Here is a 23,091-nt window from a genome sequence, read left to right on the forward strand (position 1 = left end):
CCCCACCCCCACTGCCCCCGACATGCCATGAAATTTTGCACTTTGGTGTGGATAGTACACTGAATAGGAAAGTGATGAATCGAGGACACCCACCCACACCCCCCCCCTCCACACCCACACATATACACACATATATACACATACATATACACACACACACACACACACACACACAGAGTGATTGCATAACCCTCCCTCCCTCTGAAAAACAGGCTAAAAAATTGGCACATAAACATCACAAAAAATTTGGAAACTAGGAAAGGAATTAGCTAATTTTCTATCTTTATCCATCTTAAAAAAAAAATAGATATGGAGGGAATGTATGTGAGTAAAGTGCAGGATCCAAGGTAGGAATACTCTGACTAAAGGAGAAGAACAGAGACTACAGAAAAAGAGGAAAGCAGGAGATTAACATGCAAGATCTTAAAATAAGATGGTGTGGGAGGAATTTTTTTTTTTTCATCCTAAATTTTTATTTGTAGGTTAGTATGATTACATGTTCTACAATGGTAAATATAACATTTCATTACTTTGGCAGACCATACACACAAAAAAAAAATCTACTGCATATTACAACCTAGAGATCATTCCTTTTGTTTGTGTACACAATGGAGGTAATTTTAAAAGGCGTTACACATGGAAATGTAATATACTGTCATAGCAATTTTAAAAAGTAATTTTCATGCATAAAGTGCATTTACACTTGGATATCCCATGGACAATTCAATGTCATATATTGTAGCAATTTTCAAAAGCCCACTTACACTGATAAATGCATCTATATGTATAAAACTCGATTTTATGCATGTAAAATGCGTTTAAAATTCAGGCCCAGTGTGTTTCAGTCCCACAACAGCAGTTAATCTGCAAGCTCTAAATGCCAACTTAAATTTAGCCTTTCAAATTTTATCAACAGGAGCAATAATACAATAATGTGAACTGAATAGAAAATACATTAAAGAGGAAAAAAATATTCTTAAGTGAAGTGGGTTTTTGATCAGATTGGCATTTTCCATGAATTGCAGAAAAGGAGAGAATATTTTATGATATTTAGATTTCCCCTTTCACCCTCTATTAAATCAATCATCCAGGAGCCAGTACTCTGGCTCAGAGTGTAGCTCAGTTTTGGATACCTCATAGGTTGTAAGTGATGTGCAAAAGCCTGGGAAGGGAGACTACCGTTACTGTGTTGGCTCCTATCAGACAATAAGTGCTGAGGGTGCACCTTACAGGAGGTGCTATTTTTGTCTTTGGGCTAATAGAAATTTCCTATGGATGCCACCATTTGAGGATTGGGAGAGCATTATATGGAAAAAAAAAGTTATAAAGAAATCATCCAGAGACAGGGGATCCACTCTTTATCATTTGGTTACAATAATTACATCAGACTGTAACTTTGGAGCACAGCTTCTAGCTATAATAATGGATGTTGCAGCCAAGGTATTTAATGTTGGTTTGTAGTCATGTGTGTGGTCCTTGGTAGCAGGCTCTTCGATGGTGTCCCACAGTTGAACAATCCAATGCCCTCCTTCCAGTCAGGTCTCCCACGAGGAAAAAGGGGCCTACAGCCCACCCAGCAAAAGCTCCCAGGGTTTACAGGGAAGGCAGGGGAAATCAAAGGATGTAATTCTTCTTGTGAGTGAATTCTAAAGGTGACTTCTAAAAGAGATGTGCACACACGAATTTGCGTGCACAAATAGTGCTTGTTCGCACTAGTGCTATATTATAAGCCTTGCACATATGTGCATAAGTGCTGGTGCGCAAATAACTTTGCTTGTGTATAAAAAGGGAGGATTAGGGAGTGGGTCAAGGGCGTTCCAGGACGGGGCCAACATATACACGTATAAATTGCGATTCTATAGCCTGCAAACACGGCACGTCTATGGCTGTTACCTGCACATTTTTACTTCTGCTAATTTTCAGGTGTAAGTCAGACTAAAACTCTCTTTATAGTCAAAAACTGACTGCGTGAGGGGGTCTGGGTAAACTAGGGGGGGATGCAGGCCGAAGAACCAGAGGGATCTTGATGATTTAGAGAGACTGGCCAAACCGGTGGACTAATTGGTAAAATTGGTAATTTCCTTCATGTGCGCCTATTATAAAATGGCGCACATGAAAGAATGTAAAGGTGCATGTAAAAGCCAACAAGTCCTAAGGAAAATGCATGAATAACATTTCCTCATGTAAATGCTTAAAATTAGAAGCACGCATACACGTGAATAGGTTTTTTATATATAATGTACGTGCACTTGCGCGGGCAATATAAAGTCATGTGCATGTGAGCTCACACCCACATATATGGGTGAGCGCTTGCTTGTGTTAAAGTTACCATTCCTATCTCTAACCAACAGTTTTTCTTATTACGAAGTAATACCTTTTCCCAACAAGCAACATACATTTATCATCTAACATTTTATAATAGCAACGTTGTCCTTTCTTTTTATACTGCAGAAACTCAGGTGAAAATAAGACATCAGATTACAGCTGAACTAATCAGACAAGTAACGCTTGAGCTACTCTCATTTGAATTGTTCTTATTTGCTTGCTATAGTATAATTAATTAATTGATTCTTTGTGCACTACTTTATATTTTTCAGGAATGGCTGTGAATCCTCTCTGGATCCTTCTGCTCAGGTAAGTATTTGAGTTTTATCTTGCTTTCCTTTCTCTCCCCTTTCTCTAGTCTTTATGTGTTTTCCCTTTCCTTTATTTCTTCCTTTTCTGTTCCTTTCCTTTCAATTCTTTTTCTTACTCTGTTTTTGATAATTTGTGTCACTACTGTCCTTATTTAATTCAAGTCTGGCTTTTTTTGATTGTGTGTGTACCCTCTTAACTGCTTAAGTTGTTAAAGCTGACACATCTGGATCTGCTGCCAGAGCTGGAACGTCTCGATTCTCATTGTCCTCTTCTTTCCTTTAGGAGGCTTCTTCCTAGTGATCCCACAATTCTTCCAAAAACTCAGTGTGCAGTGTATCCTATGTGTAATGTCCATGCTATCGTAGTGCATCTATTTCTGTAACTAATAGAAATAAAATAAGTAGTGGAGCTCTAATCTATGAGAGAACAGTGGATTTAAACTTTCACACTTCCATACACACTGGTGAATAATTGATACTAGGTCACTGGTACTGTTCCTTTTCTCCTATTAAGGGGGATGTGTTACTTTATTGTCTGTCATAAGAAAATGTTTCTTAGGTATAAGCTTCCCTCGTTTTTAGTAATTTCCCTTTTACTCTGACTGGCTGAGGGGATTTTTGGATAAAGGATGTCCACTTGATGTGATGAAGTTGCTTTTCTCTGGGATGGTAATCCCTGTGAGATTTACCCAGCTTTCCCCAGTTCAGCTAAGACCTTTCTTGGTATAATTTAACTTTCAAGCCAGAAATCTCTTCTTGGCATGCTGAATAAAATCCTTCCTTCCTTGTCAAATGGTATCTCTGTGCCAAGAACTCAAAAGAATTATCTACGCCTCTTGGCTATAGCAAACAGCCTTTGCTGTCTCAAGTTTGTCAGAGCTTTGCAGTCTCCAAACATTCTTTTTTTCAGTCTCTCACTAATCCTATCCATGCTGTAATTAAGTCCCACGGTATAGCCATTGTATTATTTTTATTCTATCCTGATTCTTCCTTACCTTTCTAGGAATTCATGTTCAAAATTACACATTCACTCTCCTCAATCGCACCCTAAATATGTGTTCACTGTTCTTACTATTTAAAATAAACTTTTTCATTTTTTCTAAGTCATAGAGCAGAGCACAGTGCCAGCACTCTTGCTCCTGTAACTTTCAGCCTCTCTCTCCACAATTCGAAAACTGATGATGTTGGATAAATTAGTCCCTAGCCTAAGTGAGAATTCCTTAACATAACACTCAGTGAGCTTTCCCTATGCCTTGTTACTGATGTTCTCCATATTAGAAGATTTTTGGCATTATTTAAAATTTCTCAAAGTGTTTTTGTCACTATATGAGCAGTTGTGCTTCATCCTAGATTTGTAAAATTATGCCTGCCTTATACTGGTTGCTGGCGAAGCCATTTCCAGGTTTCCTAGTTTACAGGTTTAACTAGGGAAAACCCGGACCAGATTGTTTAAACTTCAGTGGAATGGATTCTATTTTGCAATAAACTTTAATTTTAGGATTAAAAATGCATTACTCAGATAACAAAAATATGCCCTGTTCCAGCCATCACTAATGCGTGACACCACAGACCCCTCATAAAACCCGAAAACTGCCCATTGGCACTGATGCCCATCTTTTAGAATCTGACTTTTACCATCAAAACAACATCTGGAGGAAGGTCCTTAGATGCTTCCATGGTGCCTACATGCCCACTGTAATTAATTTAATGATTTTATGGGTATTTTACCCCAAACATATCAGGGCTCCATTTGGGCAATTTCCAGTGTTAAAGTTGATTTTTAGGTTTGAGTAAAGGCATCCCCAGTATCCCTGAGGGCTATCCTCCTGCGCTCTGCTTAATTTTCTTTTGATTTTGCTTTATTTGTTCTATTTCAGTGTTTGTTTGGGGTTTTTTTTAAGCTTCTTCAGCCCCAGATCACTAACGCCAGTAACATCACTGCTGACATCACCAGCATTGCGGCCTTCCTCTTAACTTTGTGCTGGGGGCTTCTCCAGGACCCACAGACACTTACTGTGGCCTCTTATTATTAAAACCATGATGATGCTAACAGGCTAACATAAGAACATAAGAAAATGCTATACTGGGTCAGACCAAGGGTCCATCAAGCTCAGCATCCTGTTTCCAACAGTGGCCAATCCAGGCCATAAGAACCTGGCAAGTACCCAAAAACTAAGTCTATTCCATGTTACCATTGCTAATGGCAGTGGCTATTCTCTAAGTGAACTTAATAGCAGGTAATGGACTTCTCCTCCAAGAACTTATCCAATCCTTTTTTAAACACAGCTACACTAACTGCACTAACCACATCCTCTGGCAACAAATTCCATAGTTTAATTGTGCGTTGAGTAAAAAAGAACTTTCTCCGATTAGTTTTAAATGTGCCCCATGCTAACTTCATGGAGTGCCCCCTAGTCTTTCTACTATCCGAAAGAGTAAATAACCGATTCACATCTACAGCCACTGCAATGGCCAGGGACTAGGCGAGGGCCAGCAGCAGCTTAATGCTCAGCTATTTGCTCTGGCCCCTCCCACTCTCTGCTGTACTTCACCTTGGGAGCTTCCCTGCTGCTCCAGCAGCCTCAAATGCGGCCTCACCCCCCCCCCCCCCCCCCCCCCCCCCCCCTGGAGAACCTTCACTCACTCTTGCAGCAGTCTTCAGTGTGGCTGGAAGCTACACAAGACAGCAGCCTCCAACCTCCAATCCCCCTCAGCCCCGGGTCTCACCTCAGCGATGGCTCCCTAGGTCTTCTTGTCATTGTGGGAGCCTTTTCCTGCCCCCACATGGCACATTACAATGCTTCTCCTTGCTATTGAAAAATTCTGTCCCCACAGGCTTCTCTACTCCTGTGGGCCCCTTCCTCGGAGCCAGCAGCCCCGTCAGCCATGAAGCAGTCACACGCTGCCTTCAACTCCAGGACTCAATGATTCCGGGTTCCCCTGCTTCTCTACCGACCTCCTTCAGCAAGACTTTTCTTCGGGCCTCATTTACACTTCAGGTCTACATTTCTTGGACTCACACAGGATTTCCCGTCTTCCAGTAGCCCTCTTATTGAAGGTCCAGGTGCCCACTCTGCAGTGCTGATGGAGCCCTATGGTGCCATCAGCTCTTTGACCTCACGGGACCCTCAGGGCACTCAGATTTCACCATTTCAGAGACAGGTAATTATTTTTTAATTTAATAATATTGTTGGGGTTTTTTTAACTTTGCATCCCCTATTTACATATCTATTCATTGTGGATACTCTGAAAATGTAACTGGCTGTGAGGCAACCTTTTGAGCATTAGATACCACCTAAAGAAGAGTTTATACTTGTTTGCAACTGTCAGAATACATATTGATTTACTAATCCTAGTTCTAAAGTATCCTCCCATTGTTCTTTTTTTCAAGGCACAACCCAGTCCCTTCTCCCAGTCCTTAATGTGTCTATGTGGTGTTCCACTTGATGAATTCTATAAGTAGCAGATATGTGTGAGGAGGATATCTCTCCTCCACTTGGGAAATAGTTTTTTTTAGTTTAAGGATATTGTCCAAATTCACTTAACAGTATTTTACAAAACAGTATTTTCAAATTGTAAAAATATTTTACTAGAAACATAAATATGATGACAGATAAGGACAGTAAAGTCTATCTAATGTCTCCAATTTACTTCTTGGTATACCTTAGATCCCAGATGATCACTGTTCGTCTCTGTCTTCCCCTTCACATCCTCGCAACTAGGGATCATCTGTGCTTATCCTAAGCTTTCTTGAATTCTGGTTGGAGTTGCTCAGCATTTGGCCTCATGTCTTACAGTAATGTTGAAGGGTGTTGATATTCTAAAGCGGCATACATATTGTTATGGTTATATCTATATGGACTGTGCATTTAAAATGGAATGGCAATACACAATAATAGAAATGGTTTATTAAATGTTATAAATATGGGACTGTAAGCATGTGACTTTTTAGAAGCATTTATAATTCAAAATTGTTTCTTGCTCAAGAAAACTAAGTTCAAAAGGCAATTGGTGAAATTTAAACGACTCTTTGCAGTCCTTTTGTTTGTTAGTTACAGAGGAAAGCAAATATCAGATGTTCCTTTTGAGAAAAAAAAAGTCATTATCACTTCAGTGTGGTGGGGATGTCATTCTCTTTGATGTCCCTGTCTTCCCAGCAGGGTAGCTACTTTGGCTGGAAGCCAAAGCTGTGTTATTTTCTATACTACACTGATATGCTGGGCAGAAGAAACTAGAACTTATTATAAGTAACTTTACATGAAAATCTATTTTAATTCAAATTGACAAATTGTAGGCTTTTGCATCAGAGCTTGGGTGGTTGATACTTATCTGGAGCCAATGATTGTCAAGGGATTGAATATTAAGGAACTTTTTAATCAAGTATAAAAGGTAACATACATAGTAACAACGGCAGAAAAAACCCAAATGGTCCATCCAGTCTGCCAAGCAAATTTCATATGGTAATAACCACTGTTCCATGCAGGTTATCCCCCTTTGTCTCTATTTATTGTAGTAACTGTCACTCTTTGCTGGTTACCTCTAAATTGTATGTTAAGAGTAGTAATATTTATAGTCAGACATGCTGCTTGAACCTGTTTTGCTTTTGGTCTTGGCTCTAGAAGCAGTCCTGTGCTTTTTTTTTTTCCCCTGATGTCTGCATATCATTACCCAAGATGGTAAAAGTCAGAGCCCAGCATTGGCTGTCATCTGAATCCAATTAACCCCCAGCCATCATTGAAGTAGAGAATGATGTTGCAGTTGCACCCAAAGCATCAAGGCTATTCAGTTAATGGTAGTAATCCAATACCTTCTTATTAAGGATAGTAACTGCTGCTCCATGCAGGTTACCCCCAGGCACCCTTTTCTTCATTTCCTACCTCTAACCTTTAGGGATCCACAGTGTTTATCCCATGCCCTCTTAAATTCATTTACTAATTTCATCCTCACCACCTCCCCTGGAAGGGCATTCCAGGCATCCACTATCTTCTCTGTGAAGAAATACTTCCTGACACTGGATCTGAGTCATCCCCCCCTGGAGTTTCATTTCATGATCCCTAGTTTTAGTGTTTCCTTTCCAACAGAAAAGATTCAACGTTTCACATCATTAAAACCTTTCAGGTATCTGAAGGTCTGTATCATATCTCCCCTGCACCTCCTCTCTTCCAGAGGATACAGATTCAGAACCTTCAGCCTCTCTTTATAAGTCTTCCAATATAGACCCCACGCCATTTTGGTCACCCTTCTCTGGACCACCTCTGTCCTGTCTCTATCCTTTTTGAGATACGGGTTCTAGAGCTAAACACAGTACTCCAGGTGAGGCATCGCCAAAGGCATCATCACCTCCTTTTTCTTGCTGGTTATTCCTCGTTCTACGCAGCTCATCATTCTTCTGGCTTTAGCTATTGCCTTGTCCCACTGCTTCACCACTTTCAAATCACTAACCACTGCCACCCCAAGGTCCCTCTCCCAGTCCGTGCACATTTAGTTTTTCACCCCCCATCACATACAGTTCTTTTGGATTACCACATCCCAGATCCATGACTCTGCACTTCTTGGCACTGAATCCCAGCTGCCAAAGCTTTGATCACTCTTCAAGCTTTCTTAAATCACTTTTCATTCTCTCTACTTTTTCTGGCATGTCATCCGCAAATAGACAGACTTCATCTTCCCCTCCGCAATGTGGCTCACAATGATATTGAACAGAACTGGACCCAAAAGCAATCCCTGGGGCATGTTGCTTTACACCGTTTTCTTCAGAGTAGGTTCCATTTATCATTACATGCTGTCTCCTTTAGTCAACCAGTTTGCAATCCACTGAACTACGGTGGTGCCCACTCATGAGCTTCTCATTTTATTTACAAGCCTCCTATGCAGGACCGAATGAAAAGCTCGATCCAATTCTCTAGTCACCCAATCAAAAAAAAATCAATCAGATTTTTCTGACGGGACCTTCCTCTGGTGAATCCATCTTGCTTCAGGTCCATCAACTCACTGGATTGTAGATAATTTACTATCCTTTCCTTCAGCAGAGTCTCCATTAATTTTCTCACCACCGAGATGAGGCTAACTGGCCTGTAGTTTCCAGCTTCCTGTCTGGTACCACCCTTGTAAAGCGGGACCCAGGGCCGGAGGAACCACTAGGCGAGCTAGGCCTGTACCTAGGGCGCCGAGACTTAGGGGGCGTCACGGCAGGCAACCAGCTCCCGACTCGCCCTGCCTCCCCATCAGTGCCACTCACCCGCGCCCCCCTAGCGGTCCAGCGGAGGTCCCAGTAGCGATCTGCCGCTCCCGGGGCCTCGGCTGCCACTAAGCAAAATGGCGCCGGTGGCCGTCAGCCCCTACCATGTGACAGGGGCCAACCAATGGAACTGGTAGCCCCTGTCACATGGTAGGGGCTGAAGGTAACCGGCGCCATTTTGCTTAGTGGCAGCCGAGGTCCCGGGAGCGGCAGATCGCTCCCGGGACCTCCGCTGGACCACTAGGGGGGGTATCGGGAGGGTGGCACTCGGGGGAAGGCAGGGCGAGTCGGGAGCTGGCTGTCTCAGCGCCGATCTTCTTTCTGTGAGTGAGTGTGTGTGTATGTGAGAAAGGAATCTGCCAGTTTAAAAAAAGAAATATGATAATACATATACTACAACTTTTGAAAAGTTGGATGAAAGATGAAATTATTGAATTTTAAGCATCCCTCTTCTGGAAAATAAAATTTAACTTAAAGTGGGTAGAGACAAATACTAAAGCAAAAAAAATTAAAGTATTTAAAATGTTCATCTCAGCAAAATCACAAATTTAAGATATTGATGCCAGGTGGGTTTTTTGGTTTTTTTTTAAGCATAATTTAAGCATGAAGACTAGAATAGAATCTGAAACGGTTTTTCTTTTTTTTAAGCCTTTAGACAATGTATATTTTTAAATGACTAAGACTGGAATCTTCCCATTTAAGGAAGCCGACTAAGGATATCTTTCTGTTCCATATCTCCCACATGAATAATCATACGACTGATAGTTTGAAGAAAGACACTTGCTTTATTGCCTGAAAGCATAAAACAAGAGAAGCTGTACGGTGTGGGTGGCTGTCCCTTGGGAGGACAGAACCTGAAGGAAGGGTGTCATTTCGCCTTTTGATAGGAATGTGGTTTTCTTATTTAATGGTTGGGAGCATCACTTTCACTTTTAGTAAAAGTGAAAAATGCTGCAAGTCTGAAAGCAAGGTGCTTCTGTGGGGTAATGTGTATGTGAGACAGGGAGGGTGCTTCTGTATGTGTGTGGTGTATATGTGAGTCAGGGAGTGTGCTTCTGTGCATGGAGCATGTTTTTGGCTGGCTTGTGGCTGTGAGAGAGGGCATGTGTGTGATTGAGCCTGTTTGTAAGTGAGATAGAACATGTGTGTGATTGAGAGCTTGTGTGTAAGTGAAATAGAGCATGTGTGTGATTGAAAGCCTGTGTGTAAGTAAGAGAGAGTGAGAGCATTGTATGATTTAGAGAGACTGGCCAGAGAGGTGACGTGTGTATGTGTGAGAAAGACTGATCAGGGAGATGACTGGTGTATGTGTGTGTGGGTTTGTGTATGTGTGAGAGAGAGAGACTGGTTGGAGAGATGATTGGTGTGTGAGAGACAGAAACTGGTCCTGAGGGTGTGACTGGTGTGTGTGTGTGAGAGAGAGAAAAGAGACTGGTTGTGATCCCTAAGGAAGAGGACTAGCAGCTACTGCTGCTTCTGGTATGGCCTGCAAGAGAAAGGAGTAGGAGAACTGCTGGAGAGGGTAAGTAAAGGTGGCTTTTTAAGTTCATTTTTCTTGATTGACTACATTTTAATTATTGGGTAGTATGTGATGTGTCTGCTGTTTGAAATATTTTCTTGGTGTTTGGTAAAGCTTTCAGAATTTGCATGAATCTTTAATTATTGGATATTCTATTCATCAGCTGTTTTGAAATTATTTTATTTGTATGATTTTATAATTATGATTAATGATTTATATATCTTTATTTTATTGGTTTGTTTCACGAGGAATAGTGAAATTTTTGTTTTTCCATTGTTACACTGTATAGAGTCTGGCGTGATGTGTTTTACAGATCAGTTTTTGTCTGCACATTTCTATTTATACTTTATGTGGCTTTATTCTGTATTTGGTGAGGGTTTGTGTTCTGCATGCGAGACTGAGATGAAGCTTTCTTTTAGCATGTGGTTTTCTGTAGTGATCTGTAGTAGCTTGGCCTGTTCTGTTTTCCTGATAGGAGGTGTATTGATATTTTAGATTCTGGTGTAATATTTGTGGTATTCTTTTTCATAGGTGGGGTTGTTGTTCTTTGAGTACCTATTATGATATATTTCGGACCATGCCGAAATATCTCATACTAGGTATGATGCCATATTAATTCCAAGATGCAAAGTTTTCTTGTTGGCATCACAACAGTGCATGAAATTATCACAATAACATATATTAATGTTACCTCAGAATGTCATTTTTCATGTAAAATATGTTATAAATGCATAATTTAAAATTGTGTATGGGGAGGGGGTGCCAGACTGTAAGGTTTGCCTAGGGTGCCTAATACCCTTGCACCGGCCCTGGTGGGACCACAACTGTTCTTCTCCAGTCTCACGGCACCACTCCAGTTTCCAGGGATCTATTGAACAGGTCTTTCAGCGGACCCGCTAGCACATCTCTGAACTCCCTCAGTATCCTGGGAGGTATCTCATCTGACCCCATGGCCTTGTCCAATTTCAGCTTTCCTAGCACTTGCTCTATATATTATTTTATGTAAACAGTTTTGTCTATCCCACCCCCTCCTACAGTCTTGTCAAACAGCAACGACCCTTCTAGTAAGGACCGTTGCTAGTTTAAAAGAGAAAAAAAAAGGGAGAGATAGCTATGAGGTGAAATGTTTTTTGTTCTGCAGTGAGGCTGCAAGCCAGACAAAAAAAATAAGTGAAGAGGAAATGTTTCTTTCTTTTGCTACAGGCTGTTGCCATTTAGGTGCTTTCATATTCAGCCACCTTAAGCAAGCTTAGCCTTTCATTGTGGAATTTTTTTTTTTTTTTAACAAGAGAATTAAAGTGACTTTTTGTATTAGATAAATTTTGTTTGCTTATTTTCAAGTTAGCTTCACAGTTGTAGCTTACTTATTATTAATTTTGAAAGATTTGTTACATTCCCTCTGTACTCTAAATAAAACTGTATTATTTCTTTTGTGAGATTTGGGACATTTTTCTCTAGGAAGCAAGTTGATTCTGGATTCACACATTGGAAACAAGTCTTCCTGAGCATCAGTGGCTGCTTCATTAGTCAACTGGACTGCAAAGACATTCATCTAAAAGATTAAAAAAAATCACATGAGATTAAACTAACAACTTATGCAAATAGTCTGGCCAGAATTTAGTTGGAAATTTTGAAATTTTTCTTGAATTGAACTGAGACATTGTATAAAGCAGGCTTAGTAGTTTTCTAATTTACAAAAATCTAATGTTCTTTATTTTTATATGCACATGTATTTTTCTTTCCCTATAATGCCATGTGCCTTGGTTTCCTATAGAGTATAAGAAACCAAATGTATTATGTAAATGTACATGTACTGAATTTTTATTTGCAATACTTGCAAGGATAATACATTAGGTGACTTTTTAAAGGAGTTACATATGTAATTGTAACATAATATCGTAGCAATTTTCAAAAGCCAATTGCCCACATTCAGTGCACTTAAGCATGTAATGACTATTGAAAATTCAATAGTAAATGTTGTAGCAATTTAAAGAAGCCTACTTACATGCGTAAAGTGAATTTACATGTGTAAAACCCAATTGTAAGCATATAAATCCTTTTGAAAATTATCTCCAAAGATGGCAACTTTCATACTGGCGCACATGTGTGCCCATTTGTTGGCCTGCACCTGGGGACATGGCCAATTTTTAACATAAACATGTATATGCATGAGGGTAATAAAAATAGTCTGACTGCACTCACGTATGTGCAATTTAAAGTGAATGTGCGCCTATGCGTGTAAATGCTGCTTTAACCACTAAGTGGGGGGATTTTAAAAGCCAAGTGCACTGTTGTCATAGCTGTTTTCATAGTTCGTTCCCATTTCACGCAGTTAAGGGTTTAATAGCCTCCTTTCTCCCCTGTTAGACCCGAGCCTTAAAACCCACCTTTTTTGTGCCCAACTCAACCTACTTGCAGTTCCTTGCCCTCCCATCCATTTCTGGTGAGAACAGGAGGGAGGAGTTTGAGGCAGTTGCAGCATAAACAGCAAGGTAGCCAGCATGCAAGAATGGGCGAAGTGAAGAGCCCTTGTCAGTGTTTGTAACCCAATAGCAGTTGTGGTGCTGTGACTCAAGTGCAATGGCAGTTCCCTAGTAGGAAACATGTAGTGAGGACGCACATGGGACGCCAGACTTTTACTGAATTGGGTCCCTGAAAGTGAGGAATGAAGTCTACAGCCGAGTGATAAGAGAGGTTTGGTTTGATATAGTAGCAGTAGCTGAGGAACAGTAATTTTAAGGCTGGTCACCCTGAGCATGAATTTTCATATACAGCATTTTGGTGTCATATTGTTGGTAATTTTAAAACATGTGTATGTATTAATGGTAGTTGTTCAGTTTATCAATTCATGGAATTTCCTCTTGTTTGTGCTGTGGCAATGACATTTTCCACATAAAAGAAAAACTCATTTGACTCAGAGCTTTGTGTCTTTATTTGGGGAAATGGGTACAACATGAGTATGTGACTGAGAGGGGAAGACGCTTATGCTGGAAGGAGAAGGAAACCCAGTATTTCTTTTTTTTAATGCTTTCATTACATTTTAGCAAATTCTAAGATGAAGATCTTTCTATAGAAATGTCCTTGCTTCTCATGTTGAACATCATTGCCATTGGCTACAGAAGGCAAATATCATAGAATATTTGCATTTTGAAAAATGGCAGTTGTTATACAAAGAGGTTATTTTTCAGATATTCAAAGTGGTCAACAAAACGTTCAGCACAACTCAAAAACAATATTTAGGATAAACAGGATGAAGAGTTACCATAGACACACCTTTAATGTATTCTGCTGTTATGATGCTGCACGTGGAGCCCATCCTGCGAGCAGCCTCTCACTTACCCCGGCCCAACTCTATAGGACGTCCTATGCCGCCCGGACCGCTGCCGCTCCTCTTCCTTGTGGCAGGAGCCGCTGCCGGGATGTTTCTTTGCGGCCCAAAGCTGCCGCCACTGGTATGCCTTTTCTTGCAGCCCTGGTACCGCCGCTGTTGCTGCTCCCCACGGCCTGAGACGCCGCCAAATCCGAGGCCTTGATCCATCTTCACGGTAGGAAAGTCACCAACGTGGCCTCCCCGACTGCTTCCTGCTTCCAGGTCTCCTCTAGGCACGGGCGTGTGCCTCTCCACTTCATTTAAAGAGCCAGCGGTGGGAAAAGCCCATGGCCCCAACAGATGACATCAGTCCTTGCCTTTGTCCAGCCCTATAAAAGGACTCAGCTTTCACGCCTCGGGCCTTTGATCCGGACTTCACAGTTGTCTGTGCTCCTCTTCCAGTCAAGGTCCTCCGTGGTCTTCTTGTGTCTTGATGGCTTTGTTAGACGCTCCTGGTCCTGTTTTTCATTGGAGCTCCTTTGTTGTCTCTCCAAGTCCTGATGTTCCATGTCCAGAAGTTCCTGACATTCTGTGTTCCAGTCCTGGTCCTGATGTCCTTGCCTCTGGCTTTTCAACCTGCTTCCAGGTTCCCTGCTTGTCCAACTTTCCTGGCATGCCACTGTCATGGTCCATGACCAGCCCATGGGGGGCTGTCTAGGGCGCTTCATAGGACAAGGCCTTTTTTCAAATCTGTAACACAAATCTCCAGAAGGCCCTTGTTTTTAAAGCCGAGGTCTGTTCCTGAATCCAAGTGCCGAAGTCTTGAATCCTGAATCCTGTTCCTGCTCTTCGGAGTACCTTGTACCTGCTTCTGTCCATGCCCAAGACTCAAGCCAGAACCTGTTCCGCTTCAGCGTGGTCCGTGACCAGCCACGGGTGGCTGTGTAGGCCATGTCTCAGTGCAGGCCTCTCCTGAATCTTCGACATGTTTCCACTGTCTCTCCTGAAGTCTGCTTTGCTTTCGATGTGGTCCGTGACCAGCCATGGGCAGCTGTGTAGGGCATGCTGCGGTGCAGTACTCAACCTGTACTAGTGCCTGAATCCTGAAACCTTGTCGAGTCTTCCAAGTTCCACGAGTCTCCCAAGTTCCTTGATTTCTCCTCTGAGTCTTCCAAGTCCTGAGTTCCATGTCTTGTCTTGTTCTTTCCCTCAGCCTCATCTGACCCCACGCACTCGTCGTTCCCAAACGGCGGGTCTGGAAGGGCTACCGAGTGGCTGGAGAGCTACCCTTGAGACCAGCATTGGGTCTCACCGGTGTGTGCAGGTCCAGTGGAGGGCTGAGCCTGCCTTGTTCCAGTTCCTGATGTTCTCAGTCTTGATCCGATCCAGCCTTGTTCCCGCTCCAGCCCATGCTTGAACACTCTCACCTCCCAAGGTGTGTGTGTGCTTTGGGGCTCCTCCCCGAGCCGCGTCATGGCCCAAGGGCTCACATCTCCCTTGAGTAAGCGACCGCACCTCAGCGCTCGCAACATCTGCTTTGCCCACAAAGTGATCCAGAAAGAGTTGTTCATTGATACACTTCTGTGTCTTTTATTTATCTCTGAGTCCTCAAACCCAAATATGTTTATTCCTACTCTAAGCTGGAATATCTTCAGAAGCTCTTTGTCGCAGCCTTGCAGCTCCCATTATTGTCTACAAGAGCAATTATATCGCTTTTCCTTTCTTTTATGATTAAAAAAAACCCAACCCATAAAGCTAGCTGAAGCAAACCATGCTGCTTTACCCTATCATATGCATGAGGGGAAAATATAAATAAACCTTAATTTCAGTACACACCATGGGCACAGCATTCACCTTTTCAAAAATGAGTGGCTAGACCCCACAGTCCAAAACAATCAGCTGAAACCTATTGCCCTCCCTCTCTCTATTACATCATCCTCACAACCTGTCCTGCACTGCAAACAATAGCAGAACACCAAATTCTAGAAATGAAAATTGTAGGAATGCATACAAGTACTTGCAACACTCACTGCTCCTTCATGATCACGCACACTCTTACACATAGCATAGATCAAAGAAGTCAAATGAATTTATGCATTCAAAAGTACACAATCAATTCAGTCACATATGACTACTGCAAGCACAAATTGCAGCTACGCATTATTGAAATGTATACTCTCTACTCTATCCTCTTAACACAAATCCTTCTCATCCACATCTTTAACGCTAACATTTCTGTTAATATTGTGCATAGCCACAGCCTAATTCTGCAAGGCTCTTGGGCCTACATACAATAGAGTTATACCTAACAGGATCTAATAGGTCCTAAAATGATGCTTCTGGAAATTATTTTACAAGAAGGAAGCCCTCAGACTCACTGTCTTCAGTCTTAGTGGGAGGTAATGCCTTGTTTGGTAAGACACTGAGCAATTTCTAAATAAACCACCTGTATGCTAAAAGGCTTACACTGAAATACCTAATTATAGCCTTTGTCTAACGAAGATTAAAACCATCAAAAACAATCACTTGAAGATAGATATTAACAGGAAGAAAAAATGCATTTGGCTTTTACAGAAAGAGATCATATCTCTTATCTCATCCCTTTTTTTCCTGATTACATCACAGAACTACCTCACTGTTAAAAAGGACAATATTCTTAATATATGAATATCTGCCTTTGTGTCTATCTTTTGCTGACCCACTGCCCTGGGAACTCAGGACCTTGCATGATCTTCTTGGTGTTTGGGTAATTGCCAGGTTCTTGTGGCCTGGATTGGCCTCTGTTGGAAACAGGATGCTGGGCTTGATGGTCCCTTGGTCTGACCCAGCATGGCATGTTCTTATGTACATTACTAATAATAAGAAGATGAAAAATTGCCATTCTCAATCACATGGCCACACACATGGTCTTCTGAACATACATATCACCTCACCTAAAACCTAGAAAAAAAGACACAAGGTACATTGAACAATTACATTTTTACTGTAAAATGTAAGGAATATTTAAAAGGATGTTTTCATTTTTTTCCCTTCCAAGAGATCCAGGTGCCTGGTGAGAGCTACTGGTTCTATTCCTGGCACCATTTTGTTTCTGGAGACTGTGAAGGTCCTCCCAGAGTAAGTATGTCTTCAGAACCTTCTCTCCATCTGGTTCTCTGACTGGAAAATCAGCATAATACCAAAATCAAGTGAAGTCTTCACTATGAAGGAATACTTTGTACATCAACTAGCATCCTCCATGAAAATCTGTTGCATATATCTTCAAAGTCACATAAACGTTGCTTATTAAACTCAAGGAACTTGTTGCGTCTGTTGGGGTCAGACGGCTTCGCCCCTTATGCCTCACCTTTTTATCGGCTCCTCCCACTTACCTTGGGAAGATGGCTACCGCTGCATCTGCAAGTTGCCCACTCCGGCATCCCCAGAACGGCTATGGCATTGCCTCCCGCCGTGTTCCTCCCAAGGGCCTACTAGGGTGCACACGCACACACTATCCACATCTTTATTCCAGCTATGGCACGAACCTCGGGGGCGTCCCCCTCAAGTGACGTCATGCCATCCGGGTATTTAGCCTGTACTTGTTTGCTAGCTCACTGAGTCAGCAAGGATTGGATTTGTCCGGTCTAAGCTACTCTGCCGCTTTCGTGCTGCTGCTGGAAGCTCTCTCTCTCTGCCCTTTGGGGTAATTTCTAACCTGGGTACCTGCTCCTCGGGGGCCCTCTGCTTTATTTCAGGTGCCTTACTGGGATCAAGTATTCGCTCCTTGAGGGCCTGCTCTCCCTACCTCGGTGCCTGTACCATCTACTTCTGCCTGGTGGAATTGCTAACCTACAGCTACCATCTAGTGAATAATCTACTCTCAGTCTGTCTCATCTACAGCATTGCCTTGCTGGGAAACCTACACCAGAATCCCCCTATACCAACGTGGTGAGATGGGTTCCCTCTGCCGAGGATCCCGAGACTGCTACCTCTGGATCACCTCATTACTGCCACCTCTGGTGGAAGACATCAAGCTGTACAATAAAATATCTAATTCTGTGTTTGTGCTTCCTGAGTCTAGCCCAGTACTGTGGCTCCCCACAGGGCTCCTCCCCATGGGCGTGGTCATCTGCCACAGTACCCAAGAATCCACCCAAACACTGCTAAACCATAACAGAACCATCATAAATTGAACCAAACTCTTTATGTTAGTGAAGGCTCAAACTATGCATCTTCCTTTTATCTAATTATATGTCCATTTTTTTAAGATCTATGTGGGATGTACAAAACATGCCATGAAAACTAGACTGATTATACATCAGAGTTGTTTAAACATATTGAAACAACAGGCACCCATGGTATTTCACTGTTTTCAAAATGGATATGCTTTTGCTGAATTAAGATGGATGGCACTTGAACAGGTGACATCTTCATTTATTTATTTATTTATTATTTATTTATTTGAAGTCTCTTCTATACCGATGTCCGTTCGCACATCGCATCGGTTCACAATAAACAAGAACTTTTAGGCGAAGCCCTTACATACAACAGGAAATATACAGATAACTATAGGGAGGAGCCCTTAAATATAACCAGAGAAAAACAAAAATCAAGGAAGTCAAGGGTGGGGGAAGGGTCATGGGTAGATAAAGTAAAAACAATGAATTAAAAACTATAAGTTATATAAGTTAACTAGAAAAACATAACTTCAATAATGTACAATGTACAAAATGAGGGGCATAACGTATTTCGTATTCCGTATTCAAACCGTATTCATGGTGATGCTGTGACGTAGTTGCCCAGTTAAACTATTATGAACAGTTTTGGATGTTTACACTTGATACAGTTCAACCATTGGATTTAAATGAAGAGCAGGAATGATACTCATTAGGGATGTGAATCGTTTTAGGACGATTAAAATTATCGTCCGATAATTTTAATATCGTCTTAAACCGTTATGGAACACAATACAATAGAGATTCTAACGATTTATCGTTATAAATCGTTAGAATCGTGAGCCGGCACACTAAAACCCCCTAAAACCCACCCCCGACCCTTTAAATTAAATCCCCCACCCTCCCGAACCCCCCCCCAAATGAGTTAAATAACCTGCGGGTCCAGCACCGGTCTATGGCCGCCGCCATTTTTCGCCGCCATTTTGGAAAATGGCGCCGGCTGAAGACAACAAGATTGAGGAGCAGGAGCCCGTTCCGGACCGCTGCCGTTCCGGACCGCCGCTGGACCCGCAGGTTATTTAAGTCATTTGGGGGGGGTTCGGGAGGGTGGGGGATTTAATTTAAAGGGTCGGGGGTGGGTTTTAGGGGGTTTTAATGTGCCGGTTTTGCGATTTTTCGATTTTTCACGATTTTTCACGATTTTTCACGATATTTTACCCCCCCAAACGGCAACAATACGATTCCCTCCCCCTCCCAGCCGAAATCGATCGTTAAGACGATCGAGGACACGATTCACATCCCTAATACTCATTGATTTGACTTTAGGTTCCATTAGTTATATTGACAGTAATGACATCTAACTGCCATATTAGAAATGCCGCTACCTGATTAGCTACCCTATGTTTAAATGATTCAACTATGCTCCTTTTTTTGCAGTGAATAGCTTTGTAAAGTGAAGACATATAATGGCCTATGGCCACGGAATGCTACATTAAGATTATATTCCCTTGATACAGAGGTAGATTTTAAAAGCCTGTGCACACAAAAATGGCGACACATGTGCGGGAGCTACTTGAATTTTTAATAGCTGGGAAGGACGAGGTTAAAAGGGGCAGGGCATGAGTATTCCAGAGGCGGGGCCAGCACTGATGCACAGAACCAATAATTTTCCTCAGCCAGCAAGAATATGTTATGCATGCCACTTTGCTACAGCTCCATGGTAGGCCCAGGAACATTGGGGGGAGGGGGGGAGAGAAAGAGAGACCTTATAAGTGATGATAATTCTAACAAGTGGAGTTGATTTGTACACTGCAGTCTCTGCTAGCTGCATTGTACAAATCAATTCCTTTTATCACTTATGGGGGTCTAAAATTCTTTACTGATGTCAGTTTTACAAGAAAGAGAGAGAGAGAGATATGTTACCCAGGTAGAGAGTCGATCAAGCTAGGTTGAGAGAACATTGCACAAATCTCATCTTTGGGTGAGTTTCCTCACTCCGAAGGCCATCAAATCTTCACAAGAGACCACTGTTCTGTTTGTACATCTCACGTTGAATGTCAAAGTGGCCCCTAACCCCCTACACTAATACCTAAACCTCACCTTGAGTTACTAGGTGGGCCTCCCATAGGGATACAAATACCTATCTAGGGAGAGGACATTATGGCTAGTCTCTCTCTCTCTCTCTCTCTCTCTCTTCCTCCTAAACAGTGGCGTAGCCACGGGTGGGCCTGGGTGGGCAGGTGCCCACCCAACTTAGACCCAGGCCCACCCAACTAGCACCGGAACTGCAAGGCTGTCGCGGGATCCCATCCCCGCGACAGCGAACAAGAGAACCCACGCCTCGCGCGCCATCACGGCACACGTGGGGAAGCGCTGCTGCGGCCGTATGGCCAACCGGTCTTCCTGTTCGGGGGGAGCGGAAGCGCGCGCGCAGCTTCCGCTTCCTCCCCCCAATGCAGGAAGATCAGCTGCCTCTCCTGCTGCCACCCGTTCTCCTGCTATCTTCGGGTCAAACGGCCCGCCAAACTTCCTGTTTGGGGGAGCGGAAGCGCTGCGCACAGCTTCCGCTTTCTCCCCCAAAGCAGGAAGATCAGCTGCCTCTCCTGCTGCCACCGGCCTCCTGCTATCTTCTTCGGGCATCGGGCCCTATGGCCCGCCGATCTTCCTGCTTGGGGGGGGGAGGGAGGAAGCGGACGTTGTGCGCTGCGCTTCCGCTCCCCCACCCCCCGACAGGAAGGTCGGCGGGCCATAGGGCCCGACGCCCGAAGAAGATAGCAGGAGGCCGGTGGCAGCAGGAGAGGCAGCTGATCTTCCTGCTTTGGGGGAGAAAGCGGAAGCTCTGCGCAGCACTTCCGCTCCCCCAAACAGGAAGTTCGGCGGGCCGTTTGACCCGAAGATAGCAGGAGAACGGGTGGCAGCAGGAGAGGCAGCTGATCTTCCTGCTTTGGGGGAGAAAGCGGAAGCTCTGCGCAGCGCTCCCCCACCCCCAAACAGGAAGTTCGGCTCACCGTTTGACCTGAAGATAGCAGGAGAACGGGTGGCAGCAGGAGAGGCAGCTGATCTTCCTGCATTGGGGGGAGGAAGCGGAAGCTGTGCACGTGCTTGAATGTGTATGTGTGGATGAGAATGGGAGTGTGTGTGGGTGAAAACTGGAGCCTGGGTGTGTATGTGGGTGAGAATGGAAGCTTGAATATGTGGGTGAATGGGAGCTTGAATGTGTGTATATATGGGTGAGAATGAGAGCCTGGGTTTGTGTGGGTGGGTGAGAATGGAAGCTTGAATATGTGGATCAGAATGGGTGCTTGAATGTGTGTATGTGTGGGTGAGAATAGTACCTTAAATGTGTATATGTATGGATGAGAATGGGAGCTTGAATATGTGTGGGTGAGACTGGGAGCATGGGTTTGTGGGTGAGAATGGGAGTCTGGGTTTATGTGTGTGGGTGAGAATGGGTGCCTGGATGTGCGTCTGTGTGTGCATAAGAATATAAGCCTGGGGAGGGGTGAGAAAGTGAGAACTTGAATGTGAGCTTGTGGGGGGGTGGGGGAGAGCATATGAGAGTGACAGCTTGAGTGTGTGAGAGGGAGTCTGTGAGAGAAAGCGTGTATGTGTGTGTGGAAGGGAAGAAGACAGTAATAGAAGAAAGACACTGAAAAGGAATTAGGAAATGAGCTATAAGGGAAAAAATGGGAAAAAGAGACCAGGACCAACTGATTAGAAAAATACAAAGATCAGACAACAAAGGTAAAAATATATATCTATATTTTGAGATGTTAGCAATTTAAATATAAGCAACACAACCGCTCTCTCAAAATTTATGGACAGGTAGGAGCCGTGTATAAAATCGTAATAATAAGAAGGCTAAAGTACCACAAATCACCGTGAATTATGTTTGTATCATTAAATAAACCTCATACTTAGGCGTAGATGTGAATGCTATGCTGCATAATTTGGCATTATTTATCAGTAACAAAACAACTAGTAGACCTGCATGCCTACAGCCCACCCATGTTAACCTTGTGCCCACCCAAAAAATCAATTCTGGCTACGCCACTGCTCCTAAAACAGGCCTTTCAGGACAAATCATGATAAAACCTTACCAAGCTATCACATGGCTTAACACTAATGAAAAAGGTGTAGTTAAGTCTGTGCAATAGCACTTCACAGACTGGCTAACTGCTCCTGTTTTTCAAATGTGCATCACACCATACAATATGGTGCTATTGCATGCATTAAAGACATTAACGCATGCGGTAAGGGCCTATCACATGCGTTAAAGACGTGTTCGCATGCAAAAACACCTTAGCACATTTTGATAAATGAGGGGGATAGTTTGCTAAAATAGCACATGTTTATGGGTGCACACATAGCCCTTTTAAAAGCTACCCAATAGGGCTTGTTAAGTGGTTCTTCATTCATATCGCAGAAGGAAAATACATATAAAAAAAGCACATAATTGATTTTTAGGACCTATGATTATATTTTGAGCCTTCACTAACAAAGGAGTTTGTTTCAATTAATGGCGTTCTCTTTTGATTGAGTGTAAAAGGTAGAGCTGATGTGGGATTAAGATCTAAGTAACTGATTTTCATGGAGGATGGTGGATGATGGAAATCCAGCATGTTATGGTGTGGCTGAATAGGAAACAAGGCAATTAAGAAATTGCCCATGGCAAAGCAGAGTATTACCTGGATAATGTAAAGCACATACAGCTTCACATTCAAAAGGGCAATCTATCCCACTCCAGGATGTGTGTATGTATCTATGCACTGGCGTAAATCCCAGACTGGAGGAGTCGGGCCCTTTACAGAGTGAGTTTATATGAGCAATCTACACTGAACCCATGGCATTTACTTAACTGGAGGAAAGAAAATTGCTGGTAACAGTAGCAAATAGAAACTTTAGCAGAAATAGCAAAGATAGAAGTAGCAATATAGTTTATGTCAAAAAAAAGGACAGCATCAGATGTAGCAATTAGACCTCTCACACACATACAGGCATTATAACATGTAATGTCAATAAGACTGAATTGAATTGAAGAACACACAAAAAAAATGGATAAGCAGGAGCTGCAATGGGTTGGGACCTCTGCAGGTATTAGTCACACTATTCAAAGTTCCAAACAAGGTTTAGTCATTGGTGCGCATAACAGGAACAAAAACAGGATCTGGTTTATACACTGCAGGAGATTAAGAAAGGCTTTAGTTATAGCACTAAATTTTCAGGTACAAAGT

At 42.7% G+C, this 23,091-nt stretch overlaps 1 long non-coding RNA gene across 3 annotated transcripts in view; it reads left to right on the forward strand.

The window, feature by feature from the left end:
• Positions 1–13,290, forward strand: part of LOC115088340 — a 55,232-nt gene extending 41,942 nt beyond the window's left edge. For 2 of the 3 annotated variants that reach the window (XR_003855756.1, XR_003855755.1), the window contains exons 4-6: positions 2,598–2,634; positions 5,472–5,798; positions 11,831–13,290. This is a non-coding gene — a long non-coding RNA (uncharacterized LOC115088340). Of the gene's footprint in view, positions 1–2,451; positions 2,502–2,597; positions 2,635–5,471; positions 5,799–11,830 lie in introns of all 3 variants that reach the window. The other variant, XR_003855757.1, reaches the window with a different exon arrangement.
• The last annotated feature ends 9,801 nt before the right edge of the window (positions 13,291–23,091 follow it).

Source organism: Rhinatrema bivittatum, chromosome 1, assembly GCF_901001135.1.
Source record: "Rhinatrema bivittatum chromosome 1, aRhiBiv1.1, whole genome shotgun sequence".
In the NCBI taxonomy this organism is placed as follows: domain Eukaryota; kingdom Metazoa; phylum Chordata; class Amphibia; order Gymnophiona; family Rhinatrematidae; genus Rhinatrema; species Rhinatrema bivittatum.